The 17,637-nt window shown below is 39.1% G+C and overlaps 1 protein-coding gene and 1 non-coding gene across 2 annotated transcripts in view; both read left to right on the top strand.

The window, feature by feature from the left end:
- Positions 1-17,637, top strand: part of LOC125995855 (E3 ubiquitin-protein ligase TRIM38-like) — a 153,076-nt gene that overhangs the window by 59,264 nt on the left and 76,175 nt on the right. The window lies entirely within an intron of this gene.
- Positions 4,116-4,243, top strand: LOC125996943 (small nucleolar RNA SNORA51). Its single transcript, XR_007491594.1, has one exon. It is a non-coding gene; the product is annotated as a small nucleolar RNA SNORA51 (small nucleolar RNA).

Raw genomic sequence — 17,637 nt, 5'->3', positions numbered from 1 at the left:
ATATTAAGACGATTGTGATGTCAGAATCACCGCTCATGGCCACATAGGTTAGAAAAAAATGTCCATTCTTTTTTCAGAATCATGGATTATGATGTCACAGTCATGGCCTAAAATTGACCTTTCTGATTCAGAACATAATATTATGACCTAAGAAGCAAGAAATTTGTTGTGTAAAATTTTTTATATTTTATTTAAATACCTTGATTACATACATGATTGTGTTTGGGTTTCAGTCATGTAAAGAACACCACCCATCACCAGTGCAACATTCCCATCACCAATGTCCCAAGTCTCCCTCCTCCCCACCTTACCCCCGCCTGTACTCTAGACAGGCTTTCCATTTCCCTCATACATTCTCATTATTAGAACAGTTATTAGCTCACTCTTTGTGGTGAGCTTCCTGAGGTGAGCTGGAACTTCCAGCTCTTTTCTCTTTTGTGTCTGAAAATTATTATTGCAAGAATATCTTTCATTTTTCTTAAAACCCATAGATGAGTGAGACCATTCTGCATTTTTCTCTCTCTCTCTGACTTATTTCACTCAGCATAATAGATTCCGTGTACATCCATGTATAGGAAAATTTCATGACTTCATCTCTCCTGACAGCTGCATAATATTCTATTGTGTATATGTACCACAGTTTCTTTAGCCACTCATCTGTTGAAGGGCATCTTGGTTGTTTCCAGAGTCTGGCTATTGTAAATAGTGCTGCAATGAATATAGGTGTAAGGAAGGGATTTTTGTATTGTATTTTTGTGTTCCTAGGGTATATTCCTAGGAATGGTATAGCTGGATCATATGGGAGCTTGATTTCCAGTTTTTGGAGGAATCTCCATATCGCTTTCCATAAAGGTTGAACTAGACGGCATTCCCACCAGCAGTGGATAAGAGTTCCTTTCTCTCCACATCCCCGCCAACACTGTTTATTCTCATTCTTTGTGATGTGTGCCATTCTCTGTGGTGTGAGGTGGTATCTCATCGTTGTTTTGATTTGCATCTCCCTGATGATTAGTGAAGTAGAGCATTTTTCATGTGTCTTTTGGCCATTTGTATTTCTTCTTTGTCAAAGTGTCTGTTCATTTCTTCTCCCCATTTTTTTGATGGGATTAGATGTTATTTTCTTGTAAAGTTCTGTCAGTGCCTTGTATATTTTGGAGATTAGCCCTTTATCTGATGGGTATTGGGTGAATAGTTTCTCCCACTCAGTGGGTGACTCTTGTATCCTGGACACTATTTTCTTTGAGGTGCAGAAGCTTCTCAGCTTAATATATATATATAAAAGCTTCTCTGCTTTCACTTGCTTGGAGAGTGCAGTTTCCTCCTTGAAGATGCCTGTAGTCTCAATGTCCTGGAGTGTTTTGCCTATGTGTTGTTCTATATATCTTATGGTTTCGGGTCTGATATCGAGGTCTTTAATCCATTTGGATTTAACCTTCATACATGATGTTAGCTGGGGGTCTAAGTTCAATTTTTTGCAAGTGGCTATCCAATTGTGCCAACACCACTTGTTGAAGAGGCTTTCCATGCTCCATTTAGGATTTCCTGCTCCTTTATCAAAAATTAGGTGATTGTATGTCTGGGGAACATTTTCTGAGTATTCAAGCCTATTCCACTGATCTGAGGGCCTGTCCTTATTCCAATACCATGCTGTTTTGATAACTATTGCTTTGTAGTAAAGTTTAAAGTTTGGAAAAGTAATTTCAAAAGTGCCTGATCCACTTCTTTGAAGAATGTCATGGGTATCTTTAGAGGGATAGCATTAAATCTGTATAATGCCTTGGGGAGTATCGCCATTTTGATGATGTTAATCCTGCCAATCCACGAGCAGGGTATGTGTTTCCATTTCCGTGTGTCCTCTCTTATTTCTTGGAGCAGAGTTTTATAGTTTTCTTTGTATAGGTCCTTCACATTTTTAGTCAAGTTGATTCCAATATATTTGAGTTTGTGTGGCACTATTGTGAATGGGGTTGTTTTCTTTTTTTTTTTTTTTTGGTTTTTGGGCCACACCCGGCGGTGCTCAGGGGTTTACTCCTGGCTGGCTGCTCAGAAATAGCTCCTGGCAGGCACAGGGAACCATATGGGACACCGGGATTCCAACCAAACACCTTTGGTCCTAGATCGGCTGCTTGCAAGGCAAACGCCGCTGTGCTATCTCTCCGGGTCCAGGTTGTTTTCTTAATGTCCCTTTCTTCCTTATTTCTTTTTTTTTTTTTTTTTTTTTTTTTTTTTTTTTTTTTTGGTTTTTGGGTCTCACCCGGCAGTTGCTCAGGAGTTACTCCTGGCTCCATGCTCAGAAGTTGCTCTTAGCAAGCACGGGGGACCATATGGGACGCCGGGATTCAAACCGATGACCTTCTGCATGAGAGGCAAATGCCTTACCTCCATGCTATCTCTCCGGCCCTCTTCCTTATTTCTATTGGTATATAGAAAGGCCATTGAATTTTGTGTGTTAATTTTGTAGCCTGCCACCTTGCTATGTGAGTCTATTGTTTCTAGAAGCTCTTTGGTATCGTCTTTAGGGTTTTCTAAGTAGAGTATCATGTCATCTGCAAACAGTGAGAGCTTGACTTCTTCCTTTCCTATCTGGATTCCCTTGATATCTTTTTCTTGCCTAATCGCTATAGCGAGTACTTCCAGTGCTAAGTTGAATAGGAGTGGTGAGAGAGGACAGCCTTGTCTTGTGCCAGAATTTAGAGGGAAGGCTTTTAGTTTTTCTCCATTGAGGATAATATTTGCCACTGGCTTGTGGTAGATGGCCTTAACTATATTGAGAAAGATTCCTTTTATTCCCATCTTGCTGAGAGTTTTGATCAAGAATGGGTGTTGGACCTTATCAAATGCTTTCTCTGCATCTATTGATATGATCATGTGGTTTTTATTTTTCTTGTTGTTGATGTTGTGTATTATGTTGATAGATTTACAGATGTTAAACCATTCTTGCATTCCTGGGATGAAACCTACTTGTTCATAGTGGATGATCTTCTTAATGAGGCATTGAATCCAATTTGCCAGGATTTTGTTGAGGATCTTTGCATCTGTATTCATCAGAGATATTGGTCTGTATTTTTTTTTTCATAGCATCTCTGTCTGGTTTAGGTATCAAGGTGATGTTGGCTTCATAAAAGCTATTTGGAAGTGTTTCCGTTTGTTCAATTTCATGAAAGAGTCTTGCCAGGATTGGTAGTAGTTCCTCTTGGAAAGTTTGAAAGAATTCATTAGTGAATCCATCTGGGCCTGGGCTTTTGTTTTTCGGCAGACATTTGATTACTGTTTTAATTTCATCAGTAGTGATGGGGATGTTTAGATATGCAACATCCTCTTCCTTCAACCGTGGAAGATTATAAGAGTCCAAGAATTTATCCATTTCTTCAAGGTTCTCATTTTTAGTGGCGTAGAGTTTCTCAAAGTAGTTTCTGATTACCCTTTGAATCTCTGTCATATCAGTAGTGATTTCTCCTTTTTCATTCCTAAGAAGAGTTATCAAGTTTCTCACTCTCTTTCTTTGTTAGTTTTGCCAGTGGTCTATCAATCTTGTTTATTTTTTCAAAGAACCAACTTCTGCTTTTGTTGATCTTTCGGATTGTTTTTGAGTTTCCACTTCGTTGATTTCTGCTCTCAGTTTTGTTATTTCCTTCTGTCTCCCTGTTTTTGGGTCCTTTTGTTGAGCACTTTTTAGTTCTATTAGCTGTGTCATTAAGCTACTCAGGTAAGCTCCTTCTTCCTTCCTGATGTGTGCTTGCAAAGCTATAAATTTTCCTCTCAGTACTGCTTTTGCTGTGTCCCATAAGTTCTGATAGTTTGTGTCTTTATTGTCATTTGTTTCCAGGAACCTTTGATTTCCTCCTTGATTTCATCTCAGACCCACTGGTTATTCAGTATGAGGCTGTTTAACTTCCAGGTGTTAAAGTTAGACCTCCCAATTCTTTTTTTTTTTTTTTTTTTTTTTTTGTTTTGGGCCACACCCGGTGACACTCAGGGGTTACTCTGGCTATGCTCTCAGAAGTCACTCCTGGCTTGGGGGACCATATGGGATGCCGGGGGATCGAACCACGGTCCTTCCAAGGCTAGCGCAGGTAAGGCAGGCGCCTTACCTCCAGCGCCACCGCCCAGCCCCAGACCTCCCAATTCTTACCACAGGCTGTGTTCTTTACACTGACTGTATAGGAAGAGGAAGAGCAGTAAATGCACCCCTTATACACTTCAACACAGGCCTGAAAAAAAAAAAAAGAAAAAGAAAACAAAACTTTTGCTGGGATCCATAGAACTAGTAATGACTCCTGCCTTCCACACAACTGACCCTACTTGGGTCCCTGATGATCCTCCATGAGAGTATATGGCTTCAAAACACACACACACACACACACACACACACACATATGTTGCCAGGGAACTATATCAAGCCATCACATCCATACCTTGTGGGTTTGATCCCTCGCAAACCCCCTCACCAAACCCTCTCACCTAATTCTCTGGGCATAATAAAATACAATCAGAACAGCACCTCAGCACTGCCTAGGAAGCTCTGTTTAAAAAGAAAAACAAAACAAAACAAAACTCATGGTTTGTTCCATTTTGAGACCAAACTGGGAGTTCTTAGAACTTACTCCTAGCTCAGTGCTCAGGGATGATTCCTGGAGGTCTTGGGGGAAAGTATGTGGTGCCAGGGATAGAACTAGGGTTGACCACATGCAAGGCGTATTGGCTTTAACCCCTGTGTGATCTCTCTAAAACCTAGCCAGAGTATGTTCCCAACTTGATTCATGTTTATCATTATTGCTCATAGTCTTCAAATAGTTCTAAGTTAGTCATAAGTCTGTTGTTTCTATACTGTGTTTGGGACAGTAACATTAATTTGTCAGTCTCTTATTTTTGCAGACATCACTACATCTTTATCCAACACTGGAAATTTTCAATTTGGAAAACCAGAAGTCTTCAAACTGGGCGTGTCAGCAGACTCTGGGTCTATAAACCCCATGAGTGGAAGCTTTTCATTTTCTGAAGTAAAGAAAGATGTTAAATTAGGATTTCCATTGGATTCTAAATCTGAAGAAGCTAAAGAAAGTCAGACAAAGGAGAATTTTAACTTTGCGCCTCTTTCATCTTTAAGCAATGGACTTTCTAAAACTCCTTTTCAGTTTGGAGCTTCTAACTTCGGGAAGCAAGAAAAGAAAGAGAAATTGCCTCAATCTTCATCTTCAGGCTTCATGTTGGGCACTGGGAACCTCACCTCAACCCCTGAGAGTAAGAAGGACTGTACCTTTGGAACCCTGGGAACCAAGAGCACCTCACCAGCTCCTTTCACTTGGAAAACACCAAAAACCATACCAAAGACCATGTTAGGCGTTGCTGCTCCTGAGCCACATGCCACCAAGAAGAAGGGGCAAAAGCCTGTGGCTTCTGCTTCTCTAATGTTTGGGGCAAATACTGATGACAAGAAGCCAACATTTTCCTTCATGAGTTCAGAGCCCACCAAAGACAAGAGTTCTTCCAAGTCACCCTTCACTTTTAGTCTGAAGAACCTATCTGAGAAAGAATCTGAACAGCCAGCCCTCCCCATTTTTCCTTTGGAAGGTCAAACCACCACTACAGCTGGTAGGTAGTAGGTGCGTTTTTATGAAATAGGTGCCATTGATAACTAAACCAATCTCGCAAGTTCAGGAATACCTAACTCTGAACATAGCAGAAAGAGTAAGAGTTGATAGAACTCTCTGGAAAGGAGCATAGCCCTTTAGTTTTCACTTCTGCAAAGTGCCATGTTTTAGATGAAGCAAGTTGTAGATCAGATCTTGAACTATTATAGCTTTAACAACAATAATAACAAAACCTGTCACAAGAACACCTGGTTGTTCTCAAATTTCTTTCTTAGGGATTTTATAATCAGATTTGGAGCAGTTTTTTTTTTTTTTTTTTTTTTTTGGTTTCTCTGTTGTTTTTGTCGCTATTGTTTTTAAGGAAGGTATTCTCTCTTTAGCTTTTTCATTTTAATAAAATCTTTGTTTATATCTTCATTTATTATTGCAAATGACCTGTCATTTTTTTGGTTTGTTTGTTTTTTGGGTCACACCGGCAGTACTCAGGGGTTACTCCTGACTCTATGCTCAGAAATGCTCCTGGCAGGCTCGGGGAACCATATGGGATGCTGGGATTCGAACCACCCTCCTTCTGCATGCAAGGCAAACTCACTACCTACATGCTATCTCTCTGGCCCATAACCTGTCGTTTTTATGCACAGAAGGAAATCAGACAAAATTTTGGAGGAAAAAATGATGTATCATTCAAAAAAATTGTAAGCCATCATTTTCTGAACAATGTTGCTGATAAAAAAAATAAAAACTTAGCTGATAACCCTAATAATGAACTTGAATTTCCTAGATCATAGTGCAGAGGAATAGGTTTATTTATACTGGAATCATTAGGTATATTATAACACCTATGCAACTATTATAGAAGTCAAGAAGTTTTCCTCATAGAAAATGACAAACTATGAGACAAATAATAACATAATAGAAATAATTTTTCTATACACTGCTTTACCCTGTAAAAAAAAACCAATAGCTTTCCCTCAAATCAGCAATGACTTGTTGAATATTATATCTCACTCATATTTTTTATCCAGATGCATTTTGTAGTAGCCACAATATCTAATATATACTCAACAATTTACCTTTGCCCATTAAAGGCATTTAAGATTTCCTGGTTGTTGATATTCCTAATTCCCCAATATAATTTTAATTTTTAGAGGAGTTTTTGTGGTGGTTGACAAGCTAGTTCTAAAACACATATAAAACGGGTTTTTACCTGTTTGCCTTTCTTAGACAGCTATAATGTTGCTAAATTTAAATCATCTAGTAATACTCATCGAAGATGCAGCAATAACATAGATTTAATGTGTCATAAGCTAAAGAAGGTGATAAATGGGCCTGAAGCAGGGCTACTATGAAGATTAACCAAACAAGATAGACATAAGAGAGGAAAAGCTTGGGGTCAGAGTGGACTCTTTTGAACTCAGAGCCTTTAGTGTTCTTCATGTACAACATTTATTATTTAGAACCAATAAACACAAGAAGGGCATCTTAACAGATAGTTAAGATGATCTATGCTTATCTATCTTTGCTATGCTAAGTTAACACAGAAAAGGGCTGCATATCTTAGGGTGTCTAGAGATTGTTTACTAATATTCGAGTAATCAGATTACTAACTAGTCAAAAATTGAAATATGATGTATTGATGCTGGTTTTATGTGAAGTTGATATTTTTATCATTTTCTGTCTTAGTTGGAACTACTAATTAAAATGGAACATCTAGACAGTCTTTAGTTTTGATTGTTTTTGCCTACTTTTTTTCCCCTAGAAAGTCCAGAACCTGTTTCAAGTTGCAGCACTGTCCCCAATTCTCAGTCTTCTGGAGTCAGTCTAGGATTGGACAAGACAGAGGCCAGCTGGGACTGTAAATGTCTAGTGCAGAATAAAGCAGATCATTCCAAATGTGTATCATGTGAAGAACCAAAGCCAAATGCACAGTCAGCATGTAAAGGTATGATGTTTCTAATGCTATTTCTTGCATTGTATATTAGGGCCACATCTCGTAGTTTTTGGGAGGCTTTTCACAGTATCGTAAGAGCCAGGGATTGAACCCAGCCCTTCTGCATACGTAGCCTAAACTCAGTCTTGTTGCACTATCTGCCTTACCCCACTGTAGTTTTAACAGATTTATTTTTTTATTTGAATTGGGGTCAGCAGAGTTCAGCAAATCATTCAATGATGGTGATCAATGTAACATTCATATTGCAAAACATGCATTTCAGTTTGCTATGCCAGCTCACCAGACCCAGATTTAAGTTCTTATATTATTCTCTATTGGGAGTGTATATAGACAATAGTATATAGAACTTCATATCAAATAATTTCGACATCTGGTTGAAGTATTTTATATTTTATATATGGAACATTACAGTCAAAATTTGGATAAAAACTGAAAAAGCCATGCAATTTTTTTTTTTTTTTTTTTTTTTTTTTGGTTTTGGGTCATACCCAGCAGCGCTCAGTGTTTACTCTTGGCTTTACGCTCAGAAATCGCTCCTGGCTGGCTCAGGAGACCATATGGGATGCCGGGATTCAAACCACTGTCCTTCTGCATGCAAGGCAAATGCCTTACTTCCATGCTTTCTCTCCAGCCCAAGACATGCAATTTTTTTTTCTTTTGGTTTTTGGGCCACACCTGGTGGTACTCAGGGGTTACTCCTGACTGTCTCCTCAGAAATAGCTCTTGGCAGGCACTGGGGACCATATGGGACACCAGGATTTGAACCAACCACCTTTGGTGCTGGATCGGCTGCTTGCAAGGCAAACGCCACTGTGCTATCTCTCCAGGCCCAACACATGCAATTTTTGAAATGAAGGACTGTTCAGGAATAAACAGGATATTTTAATATTTTAAAAGATTAGAGACTCCATTATGTAAAAGTATTATGGTTATGGGCTGATGAAATAGTATAGGGGTTAAGATGCTTGTCTTGAACATTGATGATCCTACTTTACAGTCAAATGATCAATCCCTGACCTATGCCCTGTATGATGATTCTGGTTTCATCCATGGCACCTTATATGGTTTCTTAAAGGCCCGAAGAGTAGTCCCTGAGCACCACTACATGAGGTCTTCGGCTCTTTATAATCATTCTGGTTGCTGCTGCTGTCGAAGTTAATCAAGTTCTTGAACTCTAAATCATCCTCAAAGAAGAAGGCGGGCACACTGCTGCTGCTTATGTGTTCTCAGTGATCAATTTTCTACTACTTCAGTTCACCATAGTCTACTGCTTACAACTGGTTTCACCTATTGAAAGATCTTCGGATCTAGGACATTTCCTGATCTGTGGAGTCTGAAAAAATAGCTCTCAGCAGACTTCATTCGGGATCCAGAATTTATCTACTCTCCTCAGACTATTTCAAAAGACTTAGGGGATATATATATATATATATATAAAACCTCTTTGTATATCTCTTTAACATGTATATGATTTATGATATATTATGCTTTCCCTTTTTATTTTGGTATGCTAATAGATACTCTTAGAAAAGTGTAGAGATGGTACCCATGAAGTCTTTTGTACATTTGATAGAACCAGGATAGGATCTGTTGGTTTATTATCTTCCCCATAGGCCACAATAGTATACTATTGTACTGTTTCTTTTGCATAAGCACATTAAAATTGGAAAATATTAGAAATTAAGAGGAGTTATTATCCATTAGGGATGAAGACTCAATAATTTCCAACTACAGGGGGCATTCCACTCTGAATATTTGACTTGGCATCAGCCATTTACCCATGATCCTTTGGACAAGCATGGTTCTCTGCACCTACTCTAGGAATCAACCAGTAGTTGGATCGGCACCAACTAGCCACAGTCTTGTTTTACTCTCTATGCCTATAAAAGTTCTGGAAATACAAGTCTATCCCAACCCTGAAGAGGGTTGGCACAGACCCCCTTCTAACAGGACATTCCTACAGAGGCTGAAAGGCTCAAGGTCACCTAATGGCTCAATTGTGTTTGAGGAGAAATTTTCCAAGGACCTTGAAGAAAGAATATAGGGTTAGACAAATTACTGTGCCTGGAGCCTGCCGATGGCACTAAGGCAAGATGCTTCATGGGTAGGGATACTCTGCTTTTAGGCCAAAAATTTTACTTTTATTATGTTTTTCCAAACTTTTCTGTGCTTGTGCAGAATATTGCCAACCTGTATCTTTAAAAGTATATGCCATAATCTTTGAATCATGGGGTATGAATTATTTTGTTTTTTATAAGTCAAATAAGGGGAGATGTTGGTTACTGAACCTACCCTAATCAATAATTGTATTCCACCGTAGGGTGTGATCTGGTGATGGTATATTGGATTATTCCTTAGTATTCTTCTTCCACCCTAGTGTGGGACATGGTTCTTGTCAATAAAAGCAGGGGTCTGAGGAAGGCAGGTGCGCATTCTTTGGTCTTCTTCCACTAAGCTGTGCTTTTTCTTAGGAACAGAAAACTTGAGTGATTTGAATTCCTTCCTTGAGCGCTGGATTTTCTGATCCCATTTTTGTACCTCTTCACTGTGTGAATTATTTCCTGCAGATCTTTATAACTGGAACTGTTCCCCCTGTCCTAATCAGACAGGAGAATGAGAACTGCCTTTCCTGTCTGGGAGCTCGGTGGGAATCTAACCTCAGCCAATCTCCTAGAGAATGTGGTCCTTCAGTTTTTGCCATTGTTTTTCAGAAAGTCCAGAACCTGTTTCAAATTGCAGCATTGTCCCCATTTCTGAGTCTTCTGGAGTCAGTCTAGGATTGGACAAGACAGAGGGCAGCTGGGTCTGTGTCTAGGGCAGAATACAGCAGATTGTACCAAATGTGTAATATGTAAAGGATCAAAGCCAGACACACAGTCAGCATGTAAAGGTATGATGTTGCTAATGCTGTTCCTTGCATTTTTTTTTTATTATATTGGTAAGGCCACATCTGGTAGTATGTGGGGGGCTTTTTACAGTATCATAAGAGCCAGGGATTGAACCCAGGCCTTCTGAATGCATAATTTAAATTCAGTCTTGTTACAGTATCTGCCTGACTGCTGTGTTGCTATTTTAACACATTTATTTTCTTATGTGAATTGGGGGCCAGTAGAATCCAGCGCATCATGCAATATTGGTGATCAATCTAACATGCACATTGCAAAGCATGCATTTCAGTTTGCTATGCTAGCTCACCAGACCCAGGTTTAGTTCTTATATTGTTCTCTATTGGGAGTGAATATAGATAAAATAATATACAGAATTACATATCAAATTATTTGGAGATCTGGTAGAAGTATTTCATATTTTATAAAAGCAACATTACAGTCAGTTTGGATAAAAACTGAAAAAACCATGCAATTTTTTAATTGAAGGACTGTTCAGGAAGAAAACAAGATATTTTAATATTTTGGGGCCAGAGAGATAGCATGGAGGTAAGGCATTTGCCTTTCATGCAGAAGGACGGTGTTTTGAATCCCGGTATCCCATATGGTCCCCTGTGCCTGCCAGGGGTGATTTCTGAGCATAGAGCCAGAAGTAACCCCTGAGCGATGCTGGGTGTGACCCAAAAAACAACAACAACAAAAAAAGATATTTTAATATTTTAACAGAGTAGATTTAGAGACTCCTTCTTTATGTAAGGAAATTACAGGAGTGGTTCTGGGGCTGATCAGATAGTATAAGAATTAAGATGCTTGTCTTGAACACTGATGGCCCTACTTTGCAGTCAAATGATCTACCCCTGAGCTATGCCCTATATGATGATCCTAGATTGATCCATGGTACCTTATATGGTTTCTCCAAGGCCCGAAGAGTAGTCCCTGAGCACCACTAGATGAGGTCTGCAAACAAACAAACAGAAAATAAATTTCAAAGCTGATTAGTAATATACTTTAGACGAATGAATGCCTATTTTTTTATATAAATGAACTGTCATTAACTTTTTAGATTGTGAAGTATCCAAGCCTTTATTGTAATTATAAAAATACTCAGTGCATTTATTAGAGACATAGAGCAAATGCTGTTGAACATTATATGGATTAATAGCTCTCCCCACCCCAACAGCCAATAAGTTAATTGCCTGATTAATGGGGATGTAGAACTGGCATGCATATATCATTTTGGTATTTTCAGGGATCACTGCCTTTCATTGATCACATTATAAGCTGGTCCTTACAATTGATAGCCTGTTATATAGTCATTGGTGTTCTCTATAATGTACCCCTTAAAGTCGTAATAAGTAGTTAATTATTATTTTGACTTCTTCATTTTTAGCTTTTTGATTAATGTTAATTAAATATTCTAGAGAACACAGTATTGCAATTTATTAATTTAACATTATAATCAGAAATGTAGTTAGGGTAGAATCAGAGAGTACAAACAGTAAGGTACTTGATTTGCAACCAACCACCTCAGTTTAACCCTCAGCATCCGACATGGCACCCTGAACACTACCAGGAGTGATCCCTAAGCACAGAGTCAGGAATAAGCCCTGAGCACCATCAGCATGGCCCAAATACCATCCCTCTAACCTGACAGCATTTTTAGGGAATAAAAGTATGTGGGTTGAATGAAGAGTAGTCTCTACATGAAAGCTTAGATAACTGGCTGTCAATTTTCTTTGCACAAGTAAAGAAATAACAGATAAATAAGTGAAATAACAGACAAATACGTAGCACTCTTATAAGTACCGTATTTGCTGGCGTATAAGACGACTGGTCGTATAAGATGATCCCTAATTTTACAGTTAAAACATAGGTTTAAGCCTATATTCACTGTATAAGACAGAACGTTCTTGTGCTGCAACTAGTATGTACCACCATGAGCCAATCACAACAAGTAAAGGTTCAAAGGTTCTACTGTAATAGACTTCCTCTCTGACTCTGGCCCATTTGAGCAGGCTTTTGACAGTGTAGATTCTCTAAAACCTAGTCAGAGTATGTTCCCAGCTTGACTCATGTTCACCATCATTGCTCAAAGATCATTGCTTCAAATAGACCTTTCTAAGATAGTCTTATGTCTGTTGGTTCTATATTGTGTTTGGGAAAGTAAAATTAATTTGTCACTCTCTTATTTTTGCAGATGTTGCTACATTTTTCTTATCCTCAAAGTGAGCAGCTCCACTCTACACATTTGGTTCCCCAACCTACTCTTCTGGGCCCTATCAAACTGGGTATGTCATCAGATTCTGGATCTATAAACTCCATGAGTATAAGCTTTTAATTTTCTAAATTAAAGGAAGATTTTAAATTTGAATTTTTATTGGATTTGAAATTTGAAGAAGCTAAAGAAAGTCAGACAATGGAGAATTTTAATTTTGTACGTCCTTTTCTCTAATCAATAAAACTTCTGGAACTCCCTTTCAGTTTGGGGTTTCTAACGTTGGTCAGCAAGAAAAGAAAATTGCCTCAATCTTCATCTGCAGGCTTCATGATGAGGACTGCGAACCCCATGTTGACTCCTGATAGTAAGAAGGACTGCAGCTTTGGAACCTTGGAAACCAAGAGCATCTCACTGACGCCTCTTACCTGGAAAATACCAAAACCAAAAGGAAGACAATGTTGGGGTTGCTGTAGGCAACATGAATCCTGCTCCCATGCCACTTGACAAAATGTGGGGGACAAACAGAGAAGAAAGAACAAGAGCCTGTGGCTTCTACTTCTCTAATGTTTGGGGAAAACACTGGTAACAAAGGGCCAGCATTTTTTTTTTATTTTAATTATGACAACAAAGATGCAAACAAAGAGGACAGGGTAAAGTTACAGTGGAAGCCCAATCACCCATAAACAAAATTCACGGTATTCCCATCGATGATATCCCAGCCTTGAACTTTCAGCCAAAGAACATTAAGAAAAACAAAACTAAACCCATGTACAATACGATTACTTTGTCCCTCAAATCCCCAGTTGTAGTACATACTATTTCTTAGCAGCACACAATATAATCTAAAGACATTAGACTTATGTAACTCCTTAAACATTGAGGGCAAAGTACATTTCTCTAGTTCCATGCACATGCTTACTAGTTTAAGTTAACCTCAAAAGTTTTAGTGGGTTATTTTTCTTAAGGATTAGCGTCAAGGGAACTTAGTAAAAAACGGTATTAAAGTGGCATTTGTTTGCATAGGCCCACCAAAACATAAGGGACATGGAAAGACAAATTATGGTCTAAATACAAGGAGACCCTACCCCTGAAGTTTCCTGGCACAGGACTGACTCTAGGCTCCAGGCAAACTAGTTTGTCCAATTCAAGTCATCGTCTATAGTGGCAATACACCTTCATTCCTCACATAGTCTCTGTTGTTGGTATCATGCTTCTGTATTAAAGATCCTGGAGTCTGCATATCCCATATTGCAGTCAGGATGGTGCAGAGCATGCTCTCGTTTCACCTCACAATTAAGTGGCACTAGAGAGAACCATGTCCTGTAGAGCAGGTCATTGATGTTGTCAAGTCTTCTCAGTGTAAACGGAAGTCCCTTTTTAGGGGGTCGATGTCAGACCCTTGGTAGTGTCTTTCCTGGTAGAGGACTGCTTCCAGCTGTTGCTATAAAAGACCTTGGATGTTTCGTAGATAGCTTGCCTAGTTCCGGCATGAATGGAGGATGCCCATTCTTCTGAGGCCTGTGCCAGGTCATTATATCAATGTTCAGGGTGTAAGGTACATTGTACTGAGATTTATTAGATAAGAACTTATCTATATGTATGGTGTTTTCCCATTTTAATGTGTCTATGCAAAGAAGGATCAATGCCATGAAGTGTTATTGGTGCATCTGGAGGCAATAGGAACAAGACCAGCAATTTCCATGACATAGTTCAATCATAGGCATCAAACTGAGGGACAGTTCCAACAACAATCCTTACTATACAGCTTACAAAGAAAAGACAAGATGAAAAGTGGATAGAAACATCATGGTAGAAAAATATATAGAAAGTTACATCAGTTAAAGAAAATACCCATAAAATATTCAAAAGATATATGTGTTCAATATGTGTTCAATTAGTGTCATTCTAAATAGTTCTGGGATTTGTAAGAACTACTGTATGTCTTAGGTCAGAGATTAAAACTATGTGTTACTAAAGTTAAGAAGGGTAAATCTGGGGTACTGATGGTTGGGAGGAGCAAATGTTCGCGCGGTTTGCGAAATGTAGACTGGTATGAAATTTCCAGTGACAGCCTGAGTATAGTTGAGCAGCAATCAGCCACCCACCAGATCAAATTCCACCCCCTAAGCCCAACCCTAGGCCAGTGTCCGGGCCTGGCCTGGGAGTGGGGAAAACCTAGGGTGCCCCATCAACTCCTTCCAGGAACCCACCTGGAGATCCGGAGAAATGGGGGAGAGGGGGGTCGGGTGACCCAGGTCCGGGCCCCCCCTGACCCTAGGCCGGACCAAAAGGCCGCTGGCACATGGGGAGGCCTGCCAGCTGCCCGTCCGTGCCGAGAGCCAGCATTTTTTTCAGGAAAAAATGACACTGAACTTAGCAGAAAAGGTAACAGTTGATAAACTCTCTGGAAAGAAGCATAGCCCTTTAGTTTTCAATTCTGCAAAGTGCCATGTTGCAGATGAAGTAATTTGTTGATCAGATCTTGAAATATTATAGCTCTAACAACAATAACAAAACCTGTCACTTGGTTGTTCATTTATTTCTTCCTTAGGGATTTTATAATCAGAATCAGTGCACAGTTTTTTGATTTCTTTTGTTGTTGTTTTGTTATTGTCGCTATTGTTTTTAAGGAAGAAGCATTCTCATTTTAGCTTATTTATGTTTTCATATTAATAAAATCCTTATGTTTATATCTTCATTTATAATTGCAGATAACCTGTCATTTTCATGCACAGAAAGAAATCAGAAAATATTTTGGAGGAAAAAGTGATGTATCATTCAAAAAAAATTTTTAAGCCATCATTTTCTTTTTCTTTCTTTCTTTTTTTTTTTTTTTTTTTTTTTTTTTGGTTTTTGTTTTTTGGGTCACACCCGGCGGTGCTCAGGGGTTACTCCTGGTTGTCTACTCAGAAATAGCTCCTGGCAGGCACGGGGGACCATATGGGACACCGGGATTCGAACCAGCCCCTTTGGTCCTGGATCGGCTGCTTGCGAGGCAAATGCTGCTGTGCTATCTCTCCGGGCCCGAAGCCATCATTTTCTGAACAAAGTTGCTGATGAAAAAAATCTTAGCTGATAATCATAATAATGAACTTGAATTTCCTAGATCATAGTGCAGAGGAATAGGTTTATCCATACTGGAATCATTAGGTATACTATAATACCTATGCAACTATTATCATAAAAGGCAAGAAGTTTTCCTTATAGAAAATGACAAACTATGGAACAAATATTAACATGATAGAAAAATCTTTTCTGGTTTCAAGATTACCCTGTAAAAAAAATCAATAGCTTTCCCTCAAATCAGTAATGACTAGTGGATACCATATCTCGTTCATTTTTTGCATTTTTGGGGGGGGGCACACTCAGTGACAATTAGTGTTTACTCCTAAGGGTATGTGCTCAGAAATCACTCCTGGCTTGGGGGACCATATGGGATGCCAGGAATTGAACCCAGGTTCTTCCTGTGTCAGAGGAGTGCAAGGCAAACTCCCTACAGCTGCACTATAGCTCAGGCTCCTCTAATTTGCATTTTTGTAGTAGCCACACAATCTAGAATATACTCAACAATTTACCTTTGCACATCAAAAGCTTTTAAGACTTCCTGATTGATGGCATTCCTAATTCTCCAATATAATTTCAATTCTTAGAGGAATTTTTGTGGAGTTGGACCAGCTAGCTCTAAAACTCATATAAAAAGTTTCATAGGTAAAAAGATTGCCTTCCGGGCCCGGAGAGATAGCACAGCGGTGTTTGCCTTGCAAGCAGCTGATCCAGGACCAAAGGTGGTTGGTTCGAATCGAATCCCGGTGTCCCATATGGTCCCCCGTGCCTGCCAGGAGCTATTTCTGAGCAGACAGCCAGGAGTAACCCCTGAGCACTGCCAGGTGTGGCCCAAAAACCAAAAAAGAAAAAAAAAAAAAGAATATACACTCCTATTCACCAGTGTATCTTTCCTGCTACCAATGTCTCCCATTTACCTCCCACCCCACCCACTGCCAACTTTCTGGGGCTGGTGTTTTGCTTCTCTCTCTCTCTCTCTCTCTCTCTCTCTCTCTCTCTCTCTCTCTCTCTCTCTCTCTCTCTCTCTTTCTCTCTCTCTCTCTTTCTCTTTCTCTCCCTCCCTCCCTTTTCTCTCTCCAAGACTGTGGTTAGTAGTATTGTTAATTAAAAAAAGGGTTCCATACATGTTTCTTAGCCCCTTTCAGCACACAGTTTTTGTTCAGAGTTATTATTCTAACTACCATTGTCATCATAGACCTTTCTCTACTCTAAATGCACTCACCACTTTGTGGAAAGTTTCTTATATTGGACTGGTCATCCTAACCCTAATCTCTATTTTCTATAGATATTATTAGCACACTGCCTTTTATTTTTCTTATGTCTCACAAATGAGTGAGATAATTTTGTCTATCCATCTCCCTCTGACTCATTTTGCTCAGAATAATAATCTCCATATCACCCAAGCAAATTTCATTACTTCATTTTTCCTACTGGTTGCATAGTATTCCATGTAGATGTATTATAGTTTCTTTAGACACTCACCTGTTGTCCTGCATCTGCATTGTCTCCAGATTCTGGTTATTGTAAATAGTACTGCAATGAATATATGAGTGCAGAGGGCATTTTTGTATTGTATTTTTGTGTTCCTAAGATATATCCCTAGGAGTGGTATTACTAGATCATATTGGAACTCAATTTTGAGCTTTTAGAGGAATGTCCATATTGTTTACCCAAAAAGCTGGACCAGTCTACATTCCCATCAGTAGTGAATGAGAGGCCCTTTGTCCCTGCATCCATGCCAGCACTGATTATTCTTGTTCCTTGTGTACCAGTCTCTGTGATGTATCTCATTGTTGTTTTGATTTGCATCTCTCCGATGATTAGTGTTGGGAAACATTTTTTCATGTGTCTTTGGTACTTCTTTGAGGAAATATCTGTTCATTTCTTCTCTTCATTTTTGGATGCAGTTAGATGTTTTGTTCTTGCAAA

The sequence above is a fragment of the Suncus etruscus genome, chromosome 18, assembly GCF_024139225.1.
Source record: "Suncus etruscus isolate mSunEtr1 chromosome 18, mSunEtr1.pri.cur, whole genome shotgun sequence".
Lineage (NCBI taxonomy): Eukaryota > Metazoa > Chordata > Mammalia > Eulipotyphla > Soricidae > Suncus > Suncus etruscus.
This window is presented reverse-complemented; position numbering and strand designations above follow the sequence as displayed.